At 31.0% G+C, this 14,710-nt stretch overlaps 13 non-coding genes across 13 annotated transcripts; all 13 read right to left on the reverse strand.

The window, feature by feature from the left end:
* Positions 1–2,601: 2,601 nt before the first annotated feature.
* Positions 2,602–2,673, reverse strand: TRNAC-GCA (transfer RNA cysteine (anticodon GCA)). Its single transcript has one exon. It is a non-coding gene; the product is annotated as a tRNA-Cys (tRNA).
* Positions 2,674–3,117: 444 nt separating this feature from the next.
* Positions 3,118–3,189, reverse strand: TRNAC-GCA (transfer RNA cysteine (anticodon GCA)). The gene has a single exon. It is a non-coding gene; the product is annotated as a tRNA-Cys (tRNA).
* Positions 3,190–4,651: 1,462 nt separating this feature from the next.
* On the reverse strand, positions 4,652–4,723 carry TRNAC-GCA (transfer RNA cysteine (anticodon GCA)). The gene has a single exon. It is a non-coding gene; the product is annotated as a tRNA-Cys (tRNA).
* Positions 4,724–6,696: 1,973 nt separating this feature from the next.
* TRNAC-GCA (transfer RNA cysteine (anticodon GCA)) lies at positions 6,697–6,768 on the reverse strand. Its single transcript has one exon. It is a non-coding gene; the product is annotated as a tRNA-Cys (tRNA).
* Positions 6,769–7,709: 941 nt separating this feature from the next.
* TRNAC-GCA (transfer RNA cysteine (anticodon GCA)) lies at positions 7,710–7,781 on the reverse strand. The gene has a single exon. It is a non-coding gene; the product is annotated as a tRNA-Cys (tRNA).
* Positions 7,782–9,251: 1,470 nt separating this feature from the next.
* TRNAC-GCA (transfer RNA cysteine (anticodon GCA)) lies at positions 9,252–9,323 on the reverse strand. Its single transcript has one exon. It is a non-coding gene; the product is annotated as a tRNA-Cys (tRNA).
* A 954-nt stretch (positions 9,324–10,277) lies between these two features.
* On the reverse strand, positions 10,278–10,349 carry TRNAC-GCA (transfer RNA cysteine (anticodon GCA)). Its single transcript has one exon. It is a non-coding gene; the product is annotated as a tRNA-Cys (tRNA).
* Positions 10,350–11,307: 958 nt separating this feature from the next.
* Positions 11,308–11,379, reverse strand: TRNAC-GCA (transfer RNA cysteine (anticodon GCA)). The gene has a single exon. It is a non-coding gene; the product is annotated as a tRNA-Cys (tRNA).
* Positions 11,380–11,815: 436 nt separating this feature from the next.
* On the reverse strand, positions 11,816–11,887 carry TRNAC-GCA (transfer RNA cysteine (anticodon GCA)). Its single transcript has one exon. It is a non-coding gene; the product is annotated as a tRNA-Cys (tRNA).
* Positions 11,888–12,331: 444 nt separating this feature from the next.
* On the reverse strand, positions 12,332–12,403 carry TRNAC-GCA (transfer RNA cysteine (anticodon GCA)). Its single transcript has one exon. It is a non-coding gene; the product is annotated as a tRNA-Cys (tRNA).
* Positions 12,404–13,349: 946 nt separating this feature from the next.
* On the reverse strand, positions 13,350–13,421 carry TRNAC-GCA (transfer RNA cysteine (anticodon GCA)). The gene has a single exon. It is a non-coding gene; the product is annotated as a tRNA-Cys (tRNA).
* Positions 13,422–13,857: 436 nt separating this feature from the next.
* TRNAC-GCA (transfer RNA cysteine (anticodon GCA)) lies at positions 13,858–13,929 on the reverse strand. Its single transcript has one exon. It is a non-coding gene; the product is annotated as a tRNA-Cys (tRNA).
* Positions 13,930–14,365: 436 nt separating this feature from the next.
* Positions 14,366–14,437, reverse strand: TRNAC-GCA (transfer RNA cysteine (anticodon GCA)). The gene has a single exon. It is a non-coding gene; the product is annotated as a tRNA-Cys (tRNA).
* Positions 14,438–14,710: the final 273 nt, after the last annotated feature.

Here is a 14,710-nt window from a genome sequence, read left to right on the forward strand (position 1 = left end):
GTTTATGTACTTTCTTAATGTGAATACTATTTCAGAAATGTAGCAAAAAGTTCATGTTGATGTGCCTTCTTAATATGAAAACAATTTAAAAATGTTGGAAAATGCTAGAGAAATTTTATCTGAAAAGAAATCGACAAAAGATACATATGGCACATTGGAAGACTCTAATCCCCAGAAATGACTTGTAAAATAAAAATACCTTAGTGTTTCTTTGTACTTTTTGAATTAATGAAATCTGTTTAGCAAAGTAAAATGCACATCATCGTAAAAAAAAGTCACCACGATATAAAACTGTGCAAAAATATTTCAGGTTTTATGTAAAAAAAGGAGGATGTGCTATCCAAATGTAGGGGGTATAGCTCGGTGGTTGAGCATTTGACTGCAGATCAAGAGGTCCTTGGTTCAACTCCGAGTGCCCCCTCCAGATACTTTTTCAACAGATTAAACATGCTTTTTTACCTGTATGTTCATGGAAATTTTAGAACCATATGAAGTTGAATTCATGTTTATGTACTTTCTTAATGTGAATACTATTTCAGAAATGTAGCAAAAAGTTCATGTTGATGTGCCTTCTTAATATGAAAACATTTTAAAAATGTTGGAAAATGCTTGAGAAATTTTGTCTGAAAAGAAATCGACAAAAGATACATATGGCACATTGGAAGACTCTAATCCCCAGAAATGAGTTGTAAAATAAAAATACCTTAGTGTTTCTTTGTACTTTTTGAATTAATGAAATCTGTTTAGCAAAGTAAAATGCACATTATCATAAAAAAAAGTCACCACGATATAAACTGCGCAAAAATATTTCAGTTTTTACGTAAAAAAAAAAAAGAGGGTGTGTTTTCCAAATGTAGGGGGTATATCTCAGTGGTAGAGCATTTGACTGCAGATCAAGAAGTCCTTGGTTCAACTCCGAGTGCCCCCTCCAGATACTTTTTCAACAGATTAATTATGCTTTTTTACCTATATGTTCATGGAAATTTTAGAATCATATGAAGTTGAATTCATATTTATGTACTTTCTTAATGTGAATACTATTTCAGAAATGTAGCAAAAAGTTCATGTTGATGTGCCTTCTTAATATGAAAACAATTTAAAAATGTTGGAAAATGCTAGAGAAATTTTATCTGAAAAGAAATCAACAAAAGATACATATGGCACATTGGAAGACTCTAATCCCCAGAAATGACTTGTAAAATAAAAATACCTTAGTGTTTCTTTGTACTTTTTGAGTTAATGAAATCTATTTAGCAAAGTAAAATGCACATTATCATAAAAAAAGTCACCACGATATAAACTGCAAAAATATTTCAGTTTTTACGTTAAAAAAAAAAAAAAGGGTGTGTTTTCCAAATGTAGTGGGTATAGCTCAGTGGTAGAGCATTTGACTGCAGATCAAGAGGTCCTTGGTTCAACTCCGAGTGCCCCCTCCAGATAATTTTTCAACAGATTAAACATGCTTTTTTACCTATATGTTCATGGAAATTTTAGAACCATATGAAGTTGAATTCATGTTTATGTACTTTCTTAATGTGAATACTATTTCAGAAATGTAGCAAAAAGTTCATGTTGATGTGCCTTCTTAATATGAAAACAATTTAAAAATGTTGGAAAATGCTTGAGAAATTTTGTCTGAAAAGAAATCGACAAAAGATACATATGGCACATTGGAAGACTCTAATCCCCAGAAATGACTTGTAAAATAAAAATACCTTAGTGTTTCTTTGTACTTTTTGAATTAATGAAATCTGTTTAGCAAAGTAAAATGCACATCATCGTAAAAAAAAGTCACCACGATATAAAACTGTGCAAAAATATTTCAGGTTTTATGTAAAAAAAAAAAAAAAAAGGTGAGGATGTGCTTTCCAAATGTAGGGGGTATAGCTCGGTGGTTGAGCATTTGACTGCAGATCAAGAGGTCCTTGGTTCAACTCCGAGTGCCCCCTCCAGATACTTTTTCAACAGATTAAACATGCTTTTTTACCTATATGTTCATGGAAATTTTAGAACCATATGAAGTTGAATTCATGTTTATGTACTTTCTTAATGTGAATACTATTTCAGAAATGTAGCAAAAAGTTCATGTTGATGTGCCTTCTTAATATGAAAACAATTTAAAAATGTTGGAAAATGCTTGAGAAATTTTGACTGAAAAGAAATCGACAAAAGATACATATGGCACATCCTCCTTTTTTTACATAAAACCTGAAATATTTTTGCACAGTTTTATATCGTGGTGACTTTTTTTTACGATAATGTGCATTTTACTTTGCTAAACAGATTTCATTAATTCAAAAAGTACAAAGAAACACTAAGGTATTTTTATTTTACAAGTCATTTCTGGGGATTAGAGTCTTCCAATGTGCCATATGTATCTTTTGTCGATTTCTTTTCAGACAAAATTTCTCAAGCATTTTCCAACATTTTTAAATTGTTTTCATATTAAGAAGGCACATCAACATGAACTTTTTGCTACATTTCTGAAATAGTATTTACATTAAGAAAGTACATAAACATGAATTCAACTTCATATAGTTCTAAAATTTCCATGAACATATAGGTAAAAAAGCATGTTTAATCTGTTGAAAAATTATCTGGAGGGGGCACTCGGAGTTGAACCAAGGACCTCTTGATCTGCAGTCAAATGCTCTACCACTGAGCTATACCCCCTACATTTGGAAAACACACCCTTTTTTTTTTTTTTTTTTTTTTTAACGTAAAAACTGAAATATTTTTGCACAGTTTATATCGTGGTGACTTTTTTTATGATAATGTGCATTTTACTTTGCTAAACAGATTTCATTAACTCAAAAAGTACAAAGAAACACTAAGGTATTTTTATTTTACAACTCATTTCTGGGGATTAGAGTCTTCCAATGTGCCATATGTATCTTTTGTCGATTTCTTTTCAGACAAAATTTCTCAAGCATTTTCCAACATTTTTAAATTGTTTTCATATTAAGAAGGCACATCAACATGAACTTTTTGCTACATTTCTGAAATAGTATTCACATTAAGAGAGTACATAAAAATGAATTCAACTTCATATGGTTCTAAAATTTCCATGAACATATAGGTAAAAAAGCATGTTTAATCTGTTGAAAAAGTATCTGGAGGGGGCACTCGGAGTTGAACCAAGGACCTCTTGATCTGCAGTCAAATGCTCTACCACTGAGCTATACCCCCTACGTTTGGAAAGCACATCCTCACCTTTTTTTTTTTTTTTTTACATAAAACCTGAAATATTTTTGCACAGTTTTATATCGTGGTGACTTTTTTTTACGATGATGTGCATTTTACTTTGCTAAACAGATTTCATTAATTCAAAAAGTACAAAGAAACACTAAGGTATTTTTATTTTACAAGTCATTTCTGGGGATTAGAGTCTTCCAATGTGCCATATGTATCTTTTGTCGATTTCTTTTCAGACAAAATTTCTCAAGCATTTTCCAACATTTTTAAATTGTTTTCATATTAAGAAGGCACATCAACATGAACTTTTTGCTACATTTCTGAAATAGTATTTACAGTAAGAAAGTACATAAACATGAATTCAACTTCATATAGTTCTAAAATTTCCATGAACATATAGGTAAAAAAGCATGTTTAATCTGTTGAAAAATTATCTGGAGGGGGCACTCGGAGTTGAACCAAGGACCTCTTGATCTGCAGTCAAATGCTCTACCACTGAGTTATACCCCCTACATTTGGAAAACACACCCTCTTCCTTTTTTTTTTTTTACGTAAAAACTGAAATATTTTTGCGCAGTTTATATCATGGTGACTTTTTTTATGATAATGTGCATTTTACTTTTCTAAATAGATTTCATTAACTCAAAAAGTACAAAGAAACACTAAGGTACTATTATTTTACAACTCATTTCTGGGGATTAGAGTCTTCCAATGTGCCATATGTATCTTTTGTCGATTTCTTTTCAGACAAAATTTCTCAAGCATTTTCCAACATTTTTAAATTGTTTTCATATTAAGAAGGCACATCAACATGAACTTTTTGCTACATTTCTGAAATAGTATTCACATTAAGAAAGTACATAAACATGAATTCAACTTCATATGGTTCTAAAATTTCCATGAACATATAGGTAAAAAAGCATGTTTAATCTGTTGAAAAAGTATCTGGACGGGGAACTCGGAGTTGAACCAAGGACTTCTTGATCTGCAGTCAAATGCTCTACCACTGAACTATACCCCCTACATTTGGAAAACACACCCTCTTTTTTTTTTTTACGTAAAAACTGAAATATTTTTGCGCAGTTTATATCGTGGTGACTTTTTTTTATGATAATGTGCATTTTACTTTGCTAAACAGATTTCATTAATTCAAAAAGTACAAAGAAACACTAAGGTATTTTTATTTTACAACTCATTTCTGGGGATTAGAGTCTTCCAATGTGCCATATGTATCTTTTGTCTATTTCTTTTCAGACAAAATTTCTCAAGCATTTTCCAACATTTTTAAATTGTTTTCATATTAAGAAGGCACATCAACATGAACTTTTTGCTACATTTCTGAAATAGTATTCACATTAAGAGAGTACATAAAAATGAATTCAACTTCATATGGTTCTAAAATTTCCATGAACATATAGGTAAAAAAGCATGTTTAATCTGTTGAAAAAGTATCTGGAGGGGGCACTCGGAGTTGAACCAAGGACCTCTTGATCTGCAGTCAAATGCTCTACCACTGAGCTATACCCCCTACGTTTGGAAAGCACACACTCTTTTTTTTTTTTTTTACATAAAACCTGAAATATTTTTGCACAGTTTTATATCGTGGTGACTTTTTTTTTACGATGATGGATGTGCATTTTACTTTGCTAAACAGATTTCATTAATTCAAAAAGTACAAAGAAACACTAAGGTACTTTTATTTTACAACTCATTTCTGGGGATTAGAGTCTTCCAATGTGCCATATGTATCTTTTGTCGATTTCTTTTCAGACAAAATTTCTCAAGTATTTTCCAACATTTTTAAATTGTTTTCATATTAAGAAGGCACATCAACATGAACTTTTTTGCTACATTTCTGAAATAGTATTCACATTAAGAAAGTACATAAAAATGAATTCAACTTCATATGGTTCTAAAATTTCCATGAACTTATAGGTAAAAAAGCATGTTTAATCTGTTGAAAAAGCATCTGGAGGGGGCACTCGGAGTTGAACCAAGGACCTCTTGATCTGCAGTCAAATGCTCTACCACTGAGTTATACCCCCTACATTTGGAAAACACACCCTCTTCCTTTTTTTTTTTTTACGTAAAAACTGAAATATTTTTGCGCAGTTTATATCATGGTGACTTTTTTTATGATAATGTGCATTTTACTTTTCTAAACAGATTTCATTAATTCAAAAAGTACAAAGAAACACTAAGGTACTATTATTTTACAACTCATTTCTGGGGATTAGAGTCTTCCAATGTGCCATATGTATCTTTTGTCGATTTCTTTTCAGACAAAATTTCTCAAGCATTTTCCAACATTTTTAAATTGTTTTCATATTAAGAAGGCACATCAACATGAACTTTTTGCTACATTTCTGAAATAGTATTCACATTAAGAAAGTACATAAACATGAATTCAACTTCATATGGTTCTAAAATTTCCATGAACATATAGGTAAAAAAGCATGTTTAATCTGTTGAAAAAGTATCTGGACGGGGAACTCGGAGTTGAACCAAGGACCTCTTGATCTGCAGTCAAATGCTCTACCACTGAACTATACCCCCTACATTTGGAAAACACACCCTCTTTTTTTTTTTTACGTAAAAACTGAAATATTTTTGCGCAGTTTATATCGTGGTGACTTTTTTTATGATAATGTGCATTTTACTTTGCTAAACAGATTTCATTAATTCAAAAAGTACAAAGAAACACTAAGGTATTTTTATTTTACAACTCATTTCTGGGGATTAGAGTCTTCCAATGTGCCATATGTATCTTTTGTCGATTTCTTTTCAGACAAAATTTCTCAAGCATTTTCCAACATTTTTAAATTGTTTTCATATTAAGAAGGCACATCAACATGAACTTTTTGCTACATTTCTGAAATAGTATTCACATTAAGAAAGTACATAAACATGAATTCAACTTCATATGGTTCTAAAATTTCCATGAACATATAGGCAAAAAAGCATGTTTAATCTGTTGAAAAAGTATCTTGAGGGGGCACTCGGAGTTGAACCAAGGACCTGTTGATCTGCAGTCAAATGCTCTACCACCGAGCTATACCCCTCACATTTGGAAAGCACATCCTCTTTTTCTTTTTTTTTACATAAAACCTGAAATATTTTTGCACAGTTTTATATCGTGGTGACTTTTTTTTACGATGATGTGCATTTTACTTTGCTAAACAGATTTCATTAATTCAAAAAGTACAAAGAAACACTAAGGTATTTTTATTTTACAAGTCATTTCTGGGGATTAGAGTCTTCCAATGTGCCATATGTATCTTTTGTCGATTTCTTTTCAGACAAAATTTCTCAAGCATTTTCCAACATTTTTAAATTGTTTTCATATTAGGAAGGCACATCAACATGAACTTTTTGCTACATTTCTGAAATAGTATTCACATTAAGAAAGTACATAAACATGAATTCAACTTCATATGATTCTAAAATTTCCATGAACATATAGGTAAAAAAGCATAATTAATCTGTTGAAAAAGTATCTGAAGGGGGCACTCGGAGTTGAACCAAGGACCTCTTGATCTGCAGTCAAATGCTCTACCACTGAGCTATACCCCCTACATTTGAAAAACACACCCTCTTTTTTTTTTTTACGTAAAAACTGAAATATTTTTGCGCAGTTTATATCATGGTGACTTTTTTTATGATAATGTGCATTTTACTTTTCTAAACAGATTTCATTAATTCAAAAAGTACAAAGAAACACTAAGGTACTATTATTTTACAACTCATTTCTGGGGATTAGAGTCTTCCAATGTGCCATATGTATCTTTTGTCGATTTCTTTTCAGACAAAATTTCTCAAGCATTTTCCAACATTTTTAAATTGTTTTCATATTAAGAAGGCACATCAACATGAACTTTTTGCTACATTTCTGAAATAGTATTCACATTAAGAAAGTACATAAACATGAATTCAACTTCATATGGTTCTAAAATTTCCATGAACATATAGGTAAAAAAGCATGTTTAATCTGTTGAAAAAGTATCTGGACGGGGCACTCGGAGTTGAACCAAGGACCTCTTGATCTGCAGTCAAATGCTCTACCACTGAGCTATACCCCCTACATTTGGAAAACACACCCTCTTTTTTTTTTTTACGTAAAAACTGAAATATTTTTGCGCAGTTTATATCGTGGTGACTTTTTTTTATGATCATGTGCATTTTACTTTGCTAAACAGATTTCATTAATTCAAAAAGTACAAAGAAACACTAAGGTACTATTATTTTACAACTCATTTCTGGGGATTAGAGTCTTCCAATGTGCCATATGTATCTTTTGTCGATTTCTTTTCAGACAAAATTTCTCAAGCATTTTCCAACATTTTTAAATTGTTTTCATATTAAGAAGGCACATCAACATGAACTTTTTGCTACATTTCTGAAATAGTATTTACATTAGGAAAGTACATAAACATGAATTCAACTTCATATGGTTCTAAAATTTTCATGAACATATAGGTAAAAAAGCATGTTTAATCTGTTGAAAAAGTATCTGGAGGGGGCACTCGGAGTTGAACCAAGGACCTCTTGATCTGCAGTCAAATGCTCTACCACTGAGCTATACCCCCTACATTTGGAAAACACACCCTCTTCCTTTTTTTTTTTTTACGTAAAAACTGAAATATTTTTGCGCAGTTTATATCATGGTGACTTTTTTTATGATAATGTGCATTTTACTTTTCTAAACAGATTTCATTAATTCAAAAAGTACAAAGAAACACTAAGGTACTATTATTTTACAACTCATTTCTGGGGATTAGAGTCTTCCAATGTGCCATATGTATCTTTTGTCGATTTCTTTTCAGACAAAATTTCTCAAGCATTTTCCAACATTTTTAAATTGTTTTCATATTAAGAAGGCACATCAACATGAACTTTTTGCTACATTTCTGAAATAGTATTCACATTAAGAAAGTACATAAACATGAATTCAACTTCATATGGTTCTAAAATTTCCATGAACATATAGGTAAAAAAGCATGTTTAATCTGTTGAAAAAGTATCTGGACGGGGCACTCGGAGTTGAACCAAGGACCTCTTGATCTGCAGTCAAATGCTCTACCACTGAGCTATACCCCCTACATTTGGAAAGCACACACTCTTTTTTTTTTTTTTTTTTTTTTTTTTACATAAAACCTGAAATATTTTTGCACAGTTTTATATCGTGGTGACTTTTTTTTACGATGATGTGCATTTTACTTTGCTAAACAGATTTCATTAATTCAAAAAGTACAAAGAAACACTAAGGTATTTTTATTTTACAAGTCATTTCTGGGGATTAGAGTCTTCCAATGTGCCATATGTATCTTTTGTTGATTTCTTTTCAGATAAAATTTCTCTAGCATTTTCCAACATTTTTAAATTGTTTTCATATTAAGAATGCACATCAACATGAACTTTTTGCTACATTTCTGAAATAGTATTCACATTAAGAAAGTACATAAACATGAATTCAACTTCATATGGTTCTAAAATTTCCATGAACATATAGGTAAAAAAGCATGTTTAATCTGTTGAAAAAGTATCTGGACGGGGCACTCGGAGTTGAACCAAGGACCTCTTGATCTGCAGTCAAATGCTCTACCACTGAGCTATACCCCCTACATTTGGAAAGCACACACTCTTTTTTTTTTTTTTATATAAAACCTGAAATATTTTTGCACAGTTTTATATCGTGGTGACTTTTTTTATGATAATGTGCATTTTACTTTGCTAAACAGATTTCATTAACTCAAAAAGTACAAAGAAACACTAAGGTACTTATATTTTACAACTCATTTCTGGGGATTAGAGTCTTCCAATGTGCCATATGTATCTTTTGTCGATTTCTTTTCAGACAAAATTTCTCAAGCATTTTCCAACATTTTTAAATTGTTTTCATATTAAGAAGGCACATCAACATGAACTTTTTGCTACATTTCTGAAATAGTATTTACATTAGGAAAGTACATAAACATGAATTCAACTTCATATGGTTCTAAAATTTTCATGAACATATAGGTAAAAAAGCATGTTTAATCTGTTGAAAAAGTATCTGGAGGGGGCACTCGGAGTTGAACCAAGGACCTCTTGATCTGCAGTCAAATGCTCTACCACTGAGCTATACCCCCTACGTTTGGAAAACACACCCTCTTTTTTTTTTTTACGTAAAAACTGAAATATTTTTGTGCAGTTTATATCGTGGTGACTTTTTTTATGATAATGTGCATTTTACTTTGCTAAACAGATTTCATTAATTCAAAAAGTACAAAGAAACACTAAGGTATTTTTATTTTACAACTCATTTCTGGGGATTAGAGTCTTCCAATGTGCCATATGTATCTTTTGTCGATTTCTTTTCAGACAAAATTTCTCAAGCATTTTCCAACATTTTTAAATTGTTTTCATATTAAGAAGGCACATCAACATGAACTTTTTGCTACATTTCTGAAATAGTATTTACATTAGGAAAGTACATAAACATGAATTCAACTTCATATGGTTCTAAAATTTTCATGAACATATAGGTAAAAAAGCATGTTTAATCTGTTGAAAAAGTATCTGGAGGGGGCACTCGGAGTTGAACCAAGGACCTCTTGATCTGCAGTCAAATGCTCTACCACTTTGCTATACCCCCTACATTTGGAAAACACACCCTCTTTTTTTTTTTTTTTTTTTTTTTTTAACGTAAAAACTGAAATATTTTTGCACAGTTTATATCGTGGTGACTTTTTTTATGATAGTGTGCATTTTACTTTGCTAAACAGATTTCATTAACTCAAAAAGTACAAAGAAACACTAAGGTATTTTTATTTTACAACTCATTTCTGGGGATTAGAGTCTTCCAATGTGCCATATGTATCTTTTGTCGATTTCTTTTCAGACAAAATTTCTCAAGCATTTTCCAACATTTTTAAATTGTTTTCATATTAAGAAGGCACATCAACATGAACTTTTTGCTACATTTCGGAAATAGTATTCACATTAAGAAAGTACATAAAAATGAATTCAACTTCATATGGTTCTAAAATTTCCATGAACATATAGGTAAAAAAGCATGTTTAATCTGTTGAAAAAGTATCTGGAGGGGGCACTCGGAGTTGAACCAAGGACCTCTTGATCTGCAGTCAAATGCTCTACCACTGAGCTATACCCCCTACATTTGAAAAACACACCCTCTTTTTTTTTTTTTTTACGTAAAAACTGAAATATTTTTGCGCAGTTTATATCATGTTGACTTTTTTTATGATAATGTGCATTTTACTTTGCTAAACAGATTTCATTAATTCAAAAAGTACAAAGAAACACTAAGGTACTTATATTTTACAACTCATTTCTGGGGATTAGAGTCTTCCAATTTGCCATATGTATCTTTTGTCGATTTCTTTTCAGACAAAATTTCTCAAGCATTTTCCAACATTTTTAAATTGTTTTCATATTAAGAAGGCACATCAACATGAACTTTTTGCTACATTTCTGAAATAGTATTCACATTAAGAAAGTACATAAACATGAATTCAACTTCATATGGTTCTAAAATTTCCATGAACATATAGGTAAAAAAGCATGTTTAATCTGTTGAAAAAGTATCTGGAGGGGGCACTCAGAGTTGAACCAAGGACCTCTTGATGTGCAGTCAAATGCTCTACCACTTTGCTATACCCCCTACATTTGGAAAACACACCCTCTTTTTTTTTTTTTTTTTTTTTTTTTAAACGTAAAAACTGAAATATTTTTGCACAGTTTATATCGTGGTGACTTTTTTTATGATAATGTGCATTTTACTTTGCTAAACAGATTTCATTAACTCAAAAAGTACAAAGAAACACTAAGGTATTTTTATTTTACAACTCATTTCTGGGGATTAGAGTCTTCCAATGTGCCATATGTATCTTTTGTCGATTTTTTTTCAGACAAAATTTCTCAAGCATTTTCCAACATTTTTAAATTGTTTTCATATTAAGAATGCACATCAACATGAACTTTTTGCTACATTTCGGAAATAGTATTCACATTAAGAAAGTACATAATCATGAATTCAACTTCATATGGTTCTAAAATTTCCATGAACATATAGGTAAAAAAGCATGTTTAATCTGTTGAAAAAGTATCTGGAGAGGGCACTCGGAGTTGAACCAAGGACCTCTTGATCTGCAGTCAAATGCTCTACCACTGAGCTATACCCCCTACATTTGGAAAACACACCCTCTTTTTTTTTTTTTTACGTAAAAACTGTAATATTTTTGCGCAGTTTATATCATGGTGAATTTTTTTATGATAATGTGCATTTTACTTTGCTAAACAGATTTCATTAATTCAAAAAGTACAAAAAAACACTAAGGTACTTATATTTTACAACTCAATTCTGGGGATTAGAGTCTTCCAATGTGCCATATGTATCTTTTGTCGATTTTTTTTCAGACAAAATTTCTCAAGCATTTTCCAACATTTTTAAATTGTTTTCATATTAAGAAGGCACATCAACATGAACTTTTTGCTACATTTCTGAAACAGTATTCACATTAAGAAAGTACATAAACATGAATTCAACTTCATATGGTTCAAAAATTTCCATGAACATATTGGTAAAAAAGCATGTTTAATCTGTTGAAAAAGTATCTGGAGAGGGCACTCGGAGTTGAACCAAGGACCTCTTGATCTGCAGTCAAATGCTCTACCACTGAGCTATACCCCCTACATTTGGAAAACACACCCCCTTTTTTTTTTTTTTTTTTTTTAACGTAAAAACTGAAATATTTTTGCACAGTTTATATCGTGGTGACTTTTTTTATGATAATGTGCATTTTACTTTGCTAAACAGATTTCATTAACTCAAAAAGTACAAAGAAACACTAAGGTATTTTTATTTTACAACTCATTTCTGGGGATTAGAGTCTTCCAATGTGCCATATGTATCTTTTGTCGATTTCTTTTCAGACAAAATTTCTCAAGCATTTTCCAACATTTTTAAATTGTTTTCATATTAAGAAGGCACATCAACATGAACTTTTTGCTACATTTCTGAAATAGTATTCACATTAAGAAAGTACATAAAAATGAATTCAACTTCATATGGTTCTAAAATTTCCATGAACATATAGGTAAAAAAGCATGTTTAATCTGTTGAAAAAGTATCTGGAGGGGGCACTCGGAGTTGAACCAAGGACCTCTTGATCTGCAGTCAAATGCTCTACCACTGAGCTATACCCCCTACATTTGAAAAACACACCCTCTTTTTTTTTTTTTTTACGTAAAAACTGAAATATTTTTGCGCAGTTTATATCATGGTGACTTTTTTTATGATAATGTGCATTTTACTTTGCTAAACAGATTTCATTAATTCAAAAAGTACAAAGAAACACTAAGGTACTTTTATTTTACAACTCATTTCTGGGGATTAGAGTCTTCCAATGTGCCATATGTATCTTTTGTCGATTTCTTTTCAGACAAAATTTCTCAAGCATTTTCCAACATTTTTAAATTGTTTTCATATTAAGAAGGCACATCAACATGAACTTTTTGCTACATTTCTGAAATAGTATTCACATTAAGAAAGTACATAAACATGAATTCAACTTCATATGGTTCTAAAATTTCCATGAACATATAGGTAAAAAAGCATGTTTAATCTGTTGAAAAAGTATTCTCGAGGGGGCACTCGGAGTTGAACCAAGGACCTCTTGATCTGCAGTCAAATGCTCTACCACTGAGCTATACCCCTTACATTTGGAAAACACACCCTCTTTTTTTTTTTTTTTACGTAAAAACTGAAATATTTTTGCGCAGTTTATATCGTGGTGACTTTTTTATGATAATGAGCATTTTACTTTGCTAAACAGATTTCATTAATTCAAAAAGTACAAAGAAACACTAAGGTATTTTTATTTTACAACTCATTTCTGGGGATTAGAGTCTTCCAATGTGCCATGTGTATCTTTTGTCCATTTCTTTTCAGACAAAATTTCTCAAGCATTTTCCAACATTTTTAAATTGTTTTCATATTAAGAAGGCACATCAACATGAACTTTTTGCTACATTTTTGAAATAGTATTCACATTAAGAAAGTACATAAACATGAATTCAACTTCATATGGTTCTAAAATTTCCATGAACATATAGGTAAAAAAGCATGTTTAATCTGTTGAAAAAGTATCTGGAGGGGGCACTCGGAGTTGAACCAAGGACCTCTTGATCTGCAGTCAAATGCTCTACCACTGAGCTATACCCCCTACATTTGGAAAACACACCCTCTTTTTTTTTTTTTATGTAAAAACTGAAATATTTTTGCGCAGTTTATATCATGGTGACTTTTTTTTATGATAATGTGCATTTTACTTTCCTAAACAGATTTCATTAATTCAAAAAGTACAAAAAAACACTAAGGTACTTATATTTTACAACTCAATTCTGGGGATTAGAGTCTTCCAATGTGCCATATGTATCTTTTGTCGATTTTTTTTCAGACAAAATTTCTCAAGCGTTTTCCAACATTTTTAAATTGTTTTCATATTAAGAAGGCACATCAACATGAACTTTTTGCTACATTTCTGAAATAGTATTCACATTAAGAAAGTACATAAACATGAATTCAACTTCATATGGTTCTAAAATTTCCATGAACATATAGGTAAAAAAGCATGTTTAATCTGTTGAAAAAGTATCTGGAGGGGGCACTCGGAGTTGAACCAAGGACCTCTTGATCTGCAGTCAAATGCTCTACCACTGAGCTATACCCCCTACATTTGGAAAACACACCCTCTTTTTTTTTTTTTTATGTAAAAGCTGAAATATTTTTGCGCAGTTTATATCATGGTGACTTTTTTTATGATAATGTGCATTTTACTTTGCTAAACAGATTTCATTAATTCAAAAAGTACAAAAAAACACTAAGGTACTTATATTTTACAACTCAATTCTGGGGATTAGAGTCTTCCAATGTGCCATATGTATCTTTTGTCGATTTTTTTTCAGACAAAATTTCTCAAGCATTTTCCAACATTTTTAAATTGTTTTCATATTAAGAAGGCACATCAACATGAACTTTTTGCTACATTTCTGAAATAGTATTCACATTAAGAAAGTACATAAACATGAATTCAACTTCATATGGTTCTAAAATTTCCATGAACATATAGGTAAAAAAGCATGTTTAATCTGTTGAAAAAGTATCTGGAGGGGGCACTCGGAGTTGAACCAAGGACCTCTTGATCTGCAGTCAAATGCTCTACCACTGAGCTATACCCCCTACATTTGGAAAACACACCCTCTTTTTTTTTTTTTTTTTATGTAAAAGCTGAAATATTTTTGCACAGTTTATATCATGGTGACTTTTTTTATGATAATGTGCATTTTACTTTGCTAAACAGATTTCATTAATTCAAAAAGTACAAAAAAACACTAAGGTACTTATATTTTACAACTCAATTCTGGGGATTAGAGTCTTCCAATGTGCCATATGTATCTTTTGTCGATTTTTTTTCAGACAAAATTTCTCAAGCATTTTCCAACATTTTTAAAT

This window comes from Ranitomeya variabilis, chromosome 1, assembly GCF_051348905.1.
Source record: "Ranitomeya variabilis isolate aRanVar5 chromosome 1, aRanVar5.hap1, whole genome shotgun sequence".
NCBI classification, from domain to species: Eukaryota; Metazoa; Chordata; class Amphibia; order Anura; family Dendrobatidae; genus Ranitomeya; species Ranitomeya variabilis.